The 10,391-nt window shown below is 44.7% G+C and overlaps 1 pseudogene; it reads left to right on the forward strand.

The window, feature by feature from the left end:
* On the forward strand, positions 1,432-7,918 carry LOC106504286 (annotated as a pseudogene).

Genomic DNA, 10,391 nt, shown 5'->3' on the forward strand with positions numbered 1-10,391 from the left:
TTGAAAAAGCAAGCCATGGTGAACAGATGCTGCCGCAGCCCTCATCCACAGGCAGGTGGCCGCAGGCGGGCGGGTGGAGGAGGTGGCAGGGTTCGTAGGTGGGAATGCTGGCCGGCTTTGTTCTGGTCCGGCCTGGGTCCGGCCAGGCCACATCCATTAGCTGTGCCAACACCGTGCTAATAGGTGGGTGATTCATCTCCTTCCTGAGTTTTATTACCGGACAGAGACTCTAACGGCCCTTTGATTTAGCAAGTTAATAAAGTAAGCTATCAGGCTCCACTGTTTGACCACTGACTGGATCGCCTGGGGCTTGTTGCTTTCTGATATTGTTTTAGTGTTGAAAAGAGAGAAAGCGGGGGATTTGCAGACTCTGCAGGGGTCCCCCAGCTCCTTCCTGGGCAGCCCTGCCAGCTTGCACCCCTTCAGGGCCAGGTGTTCCCACCTATGCAGGACTGGCAGGCTGGAGTGGCTGAGGATCTGACTGGCTCCGCGGATGTCGTGTCTGGAGGTTGATACCTGAGGATCGGATGGTCTGAGATGTTTGGGAAAGAGGGAGAGGGTTAGATGAGAATGTGGAGGTCTCTACATAGGGCGCTGTGTTAGTCTCCGGTGGCTGCTGGGACAACTAACTGCAGACTAGGTGGCTCAAAGCACAGAGGTATGCCCTCTCACAGTTCTGGAGGCCAGAAGTCTAAGGTCAAGGTGTCAGCTTCTGGTCTAAGCTCTTCCTGGCTTCTGGTGACGGCTGGCAGCGCTTGGCCTTCCTCGTCTTGTAGATACGTCACTCCAGTTGCTGCCTCTGTCCTTACCTGGCCCTGGCCCTGTGCGGCTCTCTGTGTCTTTTCTTCTTAAAGGAGTCTTACTGGATTTGGGACCTGCTCTAATCCAGGATGACTTCATCTGAACCGGTTACGTCCGTAAAGGTCTTCTTCCCAAATAAGGTTCTGGTTGGGTTGGATGTGAATTTGAGGGGGGACGCCATTCAGGGGCTCTTTAGGAACAAGTGACAAAGATGCAGGGACCGAGGTGAATGGATTCATGGAAGGAGGAGTTTAGAGGGCTGAGCTCAGGTTGCACCCTCCAGTTGAACTTCTGGGGGTGACGGAAATGTGCCGTAGTTGTGCCGTCCACGTTGGTGGGCACACTTGAAACAGGGCTAGGGAACTGGATTTTAACGTGTATTTCATTTAAGTCATTTGAATAGTCACATGACCAGTGGCTACCATATCGGACTTGTGCAGAGTCCTTTGCATCCGTGGTGGTTGCCAGGTGTTTACAGTGCTGAGCAAGCTGCCCTGTCGCTCCTTCCCCTCCTGGAAGAGGGTGTCACACAAAGGGCTCTGCTGTAACTGGGTCACGAAGTAAAGCTACACGGTACTCGCGAGTCTATGTGGGCACCACCCGCACTGCAGGGAGCAGCTGGGGGTCGCCATGGCGGAGCTGCAGTAGCTCTGGGTGCAGGGGGCAGTGGACTCCATGGTGAAGAATCTGGAGAGAGAGAACCTCCAGAAGATGCAGGGCTTCATGTTCCGGTGCAGTGCCCACTGTTCTGAGGACAGCCAGACATCCATGCAGCAGGTGCGCCAGTGCTTTGAGTGTTGCCCCCCGCCCCATGCACCTCTGCCTCAAGCCCAGGCCCTGGTCACCAGCAAGTTGGAGGAGTTCCAGGACTGCCTGCTTTGCACTGCAGTGACAAAGCCAAAGATTCAACAGATGTGGGGAGTAAAGAGCTCCAGGTGAAGCGGCAGCTGGCAGACGGTGTGACCAAGGGTGTGAACGGCCACATGAGCCTCATCCCAGCCATGACCAGGAAGGTGAAGGCGTCCCTCTGGTCCAAGGGGAAGTAGACGTCTGCCGTTGGCCACTGGCGCTGAGGGCGGGGAGCTATGTGAAAAGAGGGATGGGGGCTCTGGGTCTTCTAAGCCAAGTTTATGAATGAAGAAATTACAGATGGAAGCAGGTTTAAGGCACCTGTCACTCGCCCCTGGACACTGGTTCCTTCGTGTTTCAGTCCTAGAAAGTGAAACGGGAAAATGGATCTGAGGCTAAAATTTGGGTCAGGGATCGCACGGGAGAGTTTTGGAGAGCCTCAGTTTCGCGTGGCAAGTGCCTATCCTGGCAGCAGGGACCCGCCCGCATAGCAGAGCCCTCCGACGTATCAGAGTCCCTAGTACACAGATACCAACAGGCTGGCAGCTTCCTCTAGCCTGCCTGGGACCTAGTAGCGTGTGAGGAGAGGTGTTTCTGCTTCTTGCCAGCCAACCTCCTATTTACCAGAAGGATGAACACACACCGAGCCATTTTCCACAAAGTACAATAAAACAAAATCCACAAGGTCACCAATTTAGGAGGGGGCTTCCAGGATTTTATTTTATACACAAGGGTATGAAGTTAGTTTGAGATGTGGCGTTGGGAGCGGTAGTGCGGATGAGAGCTTTGAAAGGGTCCCTGTGAGTACTCGTTTCTGGCCATCGAGATGTAGGCGTGCCTTACTTAAAATGCTCACACGTTGACATCGTTCGGCCTGGAGACCTTGCCGAGATATGAGAGGGGATGTCGGACGGTGTGGGAAGCAGGTGTCCCTTTCACTGGCGGCCACGATGGCCCTGAGGCTGCAGCAGAGGGACGGGACCGTCTTACGGTGACACTCACCCTTGAAGGATCTCAGTTGCGTTCTGTACTAGGATTCGGGAGTGCACAGTGCAAGAGGAACTGTCGTCTGCTTAATTCAGAGAGTTGTGAAGGACTGGATTTGGAAAAATCTGGTTTTCATAAAACAGAATAGAACGAAAGCCTAAATCCAGTTTTGCTTATGTTGCCACTTAAAGAGCAGGGCTCTGTTGAGATGATCCCTTGGCAATGTGAAGGTCAAGGGAGAAAAAGTAAGCGACTCGGGGCTGGCTGTGACTCCTTGGAAGAGAGGAACAGGCCTCATGAGCAAATACCGCTTTTGCCAGGGCCTTTGTTCTTACCCCAGTTCGGGCACCTTATTGTCTTTTTACCAGCTTATTCCTTAAAGTGAAAATATAGCCTTTGTGTTTGCTGTTTTGAGATTGTGATGTATTTTCCTGGTGGTTTGGTTTTAAAAATAAATAAGGTTTAATTGTTTTCTTCCCAAAACAAAAAACCTAAAAACCCCAAAGTAAGCTATGCTACAGCTGATGCAGGGTCCTCTCACCGCCAGTGGTGCCCATTAGTCAGGGTTGGGTCGGCCCCTCCAGGGTAGTCACACACACAGCACCCCCATCGCCTTGCTGCCAGGGTGCCCATGCTCCCCCCGAGATTCTTTAGTTCCGCCCCTGAGAATGCTCCAGTGGGCAATGTAGGGAGAGATACCATGCATGTGCCCACAGGTGGCCCTGCCTTCATCTTCAGAGCTAGAGAAGGCCTCCTGGAGGACTCGGTGCTGAAGCCGAGACCTATTTCTGCTACAGAAAGCCCTGTGTGCAGCCACAAGCGCAAGGGCTCGGATCACAGACCTTCAGAGTCAGGGAAACCTCAGCAGTTATCGGGATGTGGTTGCCAATGTTTGTAAACCACCAGAGCTTCTTCAAAGGAAAAGTCTCTTGGCTCTTTAGATGTAGGAGGCTGCTTTGGGTTGATGGGTGAGGGGAGGAGGAGGCCAGAGACCTTCGTAGGGCACCCCCTTGCCCTCCTCTGTGGATCCTGAACCACAGTGCGAGGAAACCACAGGTTGAACTGCCCCCTCCTCCCCCCCGTGGCTGACCAAGAAGTGGAGGTCCAGAGAGGTAGAGAAACTTAACAAGGGCACACAGCAAGTTGTGTGATGCATGTTGTCGATGGGCAGATTTCTGATCATCCATCCCTGGGCTCCCCAAAACCTTGATACCCTTCTTGAGAGTCGATAATGTAGCCCAATTATCAGCTACTGTGAATAAACTGTGGGACTTCTGCTCTAGGACCAGGTGCCTTTCTGACTTTAATCCCGTCAGGAAATAGCATTTTGTTTGGTTGCTATTTTTATTTTGCAGACTGGCTGAGGTCTGTAGGCGGTCCTAAGTTATGCATGGTTGCCACTCCCAGCTACCATGCATCAAAAGCCCATGACATGCTGGGTACTGGGAAGTCCCCTCCTGTGTCACTTACTCTCCATGGTTCAGGGAGGTTGGTAGATGAGAAAACTGAGGCTGAAAGAAGTGGAGAAAAGATTAAAAGCCCCTGCTCTTTGCAAGAGATATGCCACCTCCCCAGGAAGATGAAGATAAATGTGAAATGCCCTGGATCGAGTAGAAAGAAATTGCTAAAAAAAAAAAAATCAGAGTGCCATTTAAGGGTGAAGATTGGACTGTGTGACTCAGGAGGAAAGGGAGGCCAGACCTGAGGCTGACCACAAGCGGATGCAAGGCAGCCAAACATCCAGCAGGGATGGCTTGGGGTCTGAAAGGGTGGTAAGAAAGCAAGGAGTGAAATGGCAAAATTGTAGAAAAGAGACTAGTTCTCTGGTTGTCAGGGTGGAGAGGAGGTGTGGCTCTAAAAGGGCACAGGAAGGATCCTGTGGTATCAGAAATGCTCTGTATCCTCATTGTATTGATGACCGCATCTAGAAGTTATAATGTTGCAGTTTCGCAGGATGTATCACTGGGGGAAATGGTGACAAGGATATGGGATTTCTCCCTGTTATTTCCTAAAGCTCCATGTGAATCTGTAACTATCTCAGCAAGTTTAATTAAAAATGTATAGTTTCCATTGTGGCTCAGCAGGTTAAGTATCCATGAGGATATGGGTTTGACACCTGGCCTCGCTCAGTGGGTTAAGGATCCACTGTTGCTGTGGCTCTGGTGTAGGCCAGCATCTGCAGCTCTGATTCTACCCCTGGTCTGGGAACTTCCATATGCCATGGGTACAGCCCCCAAAGGGGAAAAAAATGTGTATGTAAGGGCCCAGAATCAAGATGGCAGAGTGGTAAGATGTGGAACGCAGCTCTTTCCACTGTACATCAAGAATACATCTGCACATGGAACCGTTTTCACAGAACACCTACTGAACACTAGTGGAAGACCTCAAACAAGGACAAGAAAGATCTCCATGGGTAGGGAGAAAGGAAAAAAAAAAAAAAGAGGAAGCGGGACGGGGCCCGCCCACCTGGGAGGGAGCTGAAGGAGAGGAGAGTTTCCTGCACCCTGGAAAGCCCCATCATCAGTGGGGAGATCAGCCGAGACAGAAGAGGAGCTTCAGAGGCTCAGAGGAGAGAACAACAACTGGTTTGTGGCAGGCAGGAAACTCTCTACATAGACATTCCATGCGACCACCTTGCATACTCCAGCCTGAGACTCCTCTCTGCTAGTAGGGGTGGGGGTTGGGTGCTGGAACTTGGGGTTTGGTGGACAGGTCCTGGGAAAGAACTGGTGTTGACTGCGTGGTGACAGCCTAAAGGGACTGGAGCATGGTACAGCTGTAATTGAGAGTGTTCGTGGAAGAAGCCCTGGCCTGCCATAGAAACAGAGCACCACTGTTAAGTGCCATGCAAAGGGAGGGGGAGTGCCACCATGGCAGCTTTTTTCCCCATGCACTGGCCCCTGCCTCTGCAGGCTCTAGGAGAAGCTCCTGCCTTGGCAGAACATGAATAGCAGAATGAATAATGCAGAAGAACAAATGAGTGATCTGGAAGATAGAATAATGGAAATCACTCAGTTAGAACAGCAGACAGAAACCTAAACAAACAAAAAAAAATGACATCTATATGAGACCTGTGGGCTAATAGAAAGCATGCCAGTCTATGCATAATAGGGATCTCAGGAAAAGAAAAAGAAGAGGGGATTGGAAATCTATTTGAATAAATTATGGCTGAAAACTTCCCAAATCTAAAGAAGGAAATAGATATCTAGATACAGGAAGCACAGAGGGTCCCAAACAATATAAACTCAAACAGACCTACACCAATACATATAATAAAAATGGCAAAAGTTAAAGAGAGGATTCTAAAGGTGGTAAGAGGAAAGCACAGAGTTAATGACAAGGGCGCCCCCATAAGGCTATCTGCTGATTTTGCTGCAGAAGCATTGCAGGCCAGAAGGGAGTGGCAAGATTCAAAGTCCTTTCAGAGAAAACTGTAACCTAGGATACCCAGCAAAATTATCATTTAGAAGAGAAGAAGAGACAAAGAATTTTTCAGACAAGGAAAAACTGAAAGAATACAGAAATACCAAAACTTTCCTAAAGGAAACATTGAAAGGGAGTCTCCAAATAGAAAAGAAGAATTTATAGGAAAACCACAATTAGAAAGGAAATCACTCAAATAAGCCAGTACACAGATTTCTAAAAATTAAAACATTTCTGTGAAAGTGATGATAACCTCAGTGAACAGCAAAAGGGTGAGCATGAAGACGCAAAAGAGGACATCGAAGTCATAAAATGCAGGGGAGGAGAGTACGAAAATGTAGGGTTTTTTCCTAGAATGCGATTGAGCCTACATGACTACCAGTCCAAAGCAAGTAGAAATAGGAAGGATAGCTAATAAGATGTAGCATACTTGAAAAACAGGGCAATACAAATCAAAAATATATGCAGTAGTTTCACAAAATCCAAAACAGATAGAACATAAGTGCAATACAAAAGAAAATCATCAAACCATAAAAGGCAAAACATAAAGAAAGGGACAAAGAAGAAATATAGAATTAATGGAAAAACAAGGGTTAAGGTGGCAATAAATACACACTTATCAATAATTCCCTTAAATATCAGTGGACTAAATACTCCAGTCAAAAGACAGTGACAGTTTGGATAGAAAAAAAATGTGAGATGAGTCTACAATATGCTCTACAAGAGACCTATTTTAGGGCAGAGAACACACATAGATTGAAAGTGAGGGGACAGAAAAAGAGTTCATGTAAACAGAAATAACAAGAAAGTGAAGTTTGCATACTCAAATCAGACAAAATTGACTTTAAAACAAAGGCTATAAAGAAAGATAAAAAGGATATTATATAATGACAAAAGGATCAATAGAGAGAATATTACACTCTTCAACATATGTGCATCCAATATAGGAGCTCCCAAATACATAAAACAAACACTAAGAGATATAAAGGGAGACATTGATAAGAATACAATAATAGTAGGAAGCTTTAACACTCCACTCACATCAATGGGCAAATCTTTTGAGACAAAAAGTTAAAAAGACAACAGAGATCCTAAGTGATGCAATAGAACAGTTAGACTTAAGTGATATCTTCAGGACATTACATCCAAAAAATGCATAATACACATTCTTTTTAAGTGCACATGGAACATTTTCTAGGATTGGCCACATACTGGGGCACAAAATAAGCTTCAACAAATTTAAGAGTGTATAGGAATTATTTCCAACATCTTTTCTGACCACAGTGGCATGAAACTAGAAATCAACCACAGAAAAAGAAATGAGAGTAAAAAACAACTACATGGAGATTGAAAAACATGCTACTAAAAATTAGTGGGTCAACAATGAAATCAAAGAGGAAATTGGAAAATATCCTGAGGCAAATTATAATGAAAACACAACCATACAAAATGTGTGGGATGCAGCAAAAGCAGTTCTTAGAGGGACGTTCATAGTGATAGGCATTTTTTAAGAAACAGGAAAGTGAGTTCCCATTGTGGCATTGTAGGTTCAGAACCTGACATAGTGTCTCTGAAAATATGAGTTTGATCCCTGGCTTCACTCAGAGGGTTAAAGATCCAGCATTGCTTCAGGCTGTAGTGTAGGTCACAGGTGTCACCATTGTTGCTGTGGCTGTGGTGTAGGCTGTCAGCTGCTGCTCCAATTCAACCCCTATTCTGGGAACTTCCTATGCTGCAAGTGGCACTGTAAAAAGAAAAAAGAAAAAAGAAAAATTAACCGGAAAAATCTCAAAGAACCTCACATGCCACCCAAAAGGATTAGAAAAAGAAGAACAAACAAAACCTAAAGTCAGCAGAAGGAAAGAGATAAAGAGCAGAGAAAGAATAAATAAAATAGAGATTAAAAAACAATAGAAAGAATCAAGAAAATCAAGAGTTGATTCTTCGAAAGGGTGAACAAAATTGACAAACTTCTGGCCAGGTGCAACAAGAAGAAACAAGAGAAGACCCAAATAAAAAAAATAAGAAATGAGAGAGGAGAAATCACAAGTGATAATGCAGAAACACAAAAAAAGAATTTTATGAACAATTACAAGCCAATAAATTTGACAACCTAAAAAGAAATGCACAACTTTCTAGAAACATACATCCCACCAAAACTGAATCAAGAAGAAATAGATAATTTGAACAGACCAATCATTAGAAATGAAATAGGATCTGTAATTTAAAAAAACCACAAAACTCAAGTTCCCATCATGGTGCAGTGGAAAGGAATCTGACTAGGAACCGTGAGGTTGTGGGTTCGATCCCTGGCCTCGCTCAGTGGGTTAAGGATCCAATGTTGCTGTGAGCTGTGGTGTAGGTTGCAGATGCAGCTCAGATCTGGCATTGCTGTGGCTCTTGTGTAGGCCGGCGGCTACAGCTCCAATTAGACCCCTAACCTGGAAACCTCCATATGCTGCAGATGCGGCCTGATAAAGACAAAAGACAAAAACAAACAAAACAACAACAACAACAACAAAACTCTTTACAAACAAAAGTCTAGAACCAGACGGCTTCACTGGGGAGTTCTACCAAACATACAAAGAAGAACATTAACCAATCCTTCTCAAACTCTTTCAGAAGATGGAAGAGGAAGGAACACACCTAAAGACATTCCATGAAGCCACCATCACCATGATACCAAAGCCAGACAAAGACACTATTGAAAGAGAAAATTTCAGGCCAATGTCTTTGAATATAGGCACAAAAAAATATCAACAAAATATTAGCAAACCAAATCCAACAACACATAAAAAAGATCACACACCATGACCAAGTTGGATTCATCTCAGGGTCACAAGGGTAGTTCAGCATATGCAAATCAATGAATGTGATCTATCACCTCGACAAAAATAAAGACAAAAATTACATGATCATTTCAATAGATGAAGAAAAAGCATTGGATAAAATTCAACAACCATTCATGATAAAAACTTTTACCAAAGTGGGTATAGAGGGAATATCTCAACATAATAAAAGCTATTTATGACAAACCCACAGCCAACTTAACACTCAATGGTGAAAAGCTGAAAGCTTTACCACTAAAATCTGAAACAAGATAAAAATGCCTGTTCTCACCACTTATATTCAACATAGTATTGAAAATCCTAGCCACAGAAATCTGACAAGAAAAAGAAATAAGATGTTTTGAAACTGGTAGGGAAGAGGTAAAATTGTCATTATATACAATGACATGATACTATATAAAGAAAATCCTAAAGATTCCACATAAAAGCTACTAGGACTGGAGTTCCCGTCGTGGCTCAGTGGTTAGCAAATCTGACTAGGAACCATGAGGTTGAGGGTTTGATTCCTGGCCTTGCTTAGTGGGTTGAGGATCTGGTGTTGCCATGAGCTGTGGTGTAGATTGCAGATGCGGCTCGGATCCTGTGCTGCTGTGGCTCTGGTGTAGGCCGGCAGCTACAGCTCTGATTCAACCCCTAGCCTGGGAACCTCCATATGCCGTGGGAGTGGCCCAAGAAATGGCAAAAAGACAAAAACAAACAAACAAACAAAAAAAACCTATTAGGACTGATAAATTAATTCAGCAAGGTAACAGGATACAAGATTAACATACATAAACTGATTGCATTTCTTTACACTAAGAAAGGGAATGTAAATAAATGGTCCATTTTAAAATCACATCCCCCAAAATACTTAGAAATAAACCTCACTAAAGAGGTGAAAGTCATATGCTGAGAACTACAAAGCATTAATCAAGGAAACTAAAGATAATGCATAGAAATGGAAAGATATCCCATGCTCTTGGATTAGAAGAATTAATATTGTTAAAATGGCCATACTACCCAAACAACGTATTACCCAGTACATTTTTTACAGAAATCCTAAAATTTATATGGAACCATAAAATACCCAGAATTGCCAAAGCAATCCTGAGGAAAAAGAACTAAGAAGGAGGCATAACACCCCCAGACTTCAAATAATACCACAAGCCTACAGTAATCAAAACACCATGCTCCTGGCACAAAAACAGACATATGAATCAATGGAACAGAATAGAGAGTCAGTGGAATCAATGGAACACATCTATGGACAATTAATCTTCAATGAAGGAAGAATATACAGGGGAGAAAAAAATAGTCTTTTCAGCAGATGATGGGAAAATTGGACAGCCCAATCAATTTAGAACATACCCTCACACCATACAAAAACAAAAAACAAAAAACTCAAGATGGCTCAAAGATTTAGGCATTAGACAAGATAAGAGAAAAGAACATAGGCAAAACATTCTTTGATATAAATCACACCAATGTTTTCTTAGGCCGGTC

This window comes from Sus scrofa, chromosome 6 (assembly GCF_000003025.6).
Source record: "Sus scrofa isolate TJ Tabasco breed Duroc chromosome 6, Sscrofa11.1, whole genome shotgun sequence".
NCBI lineage: Eukaryota > Metazoa > Chordata > Mammalia > Artiodactyla > Suidae > Sus > Sus scrofa.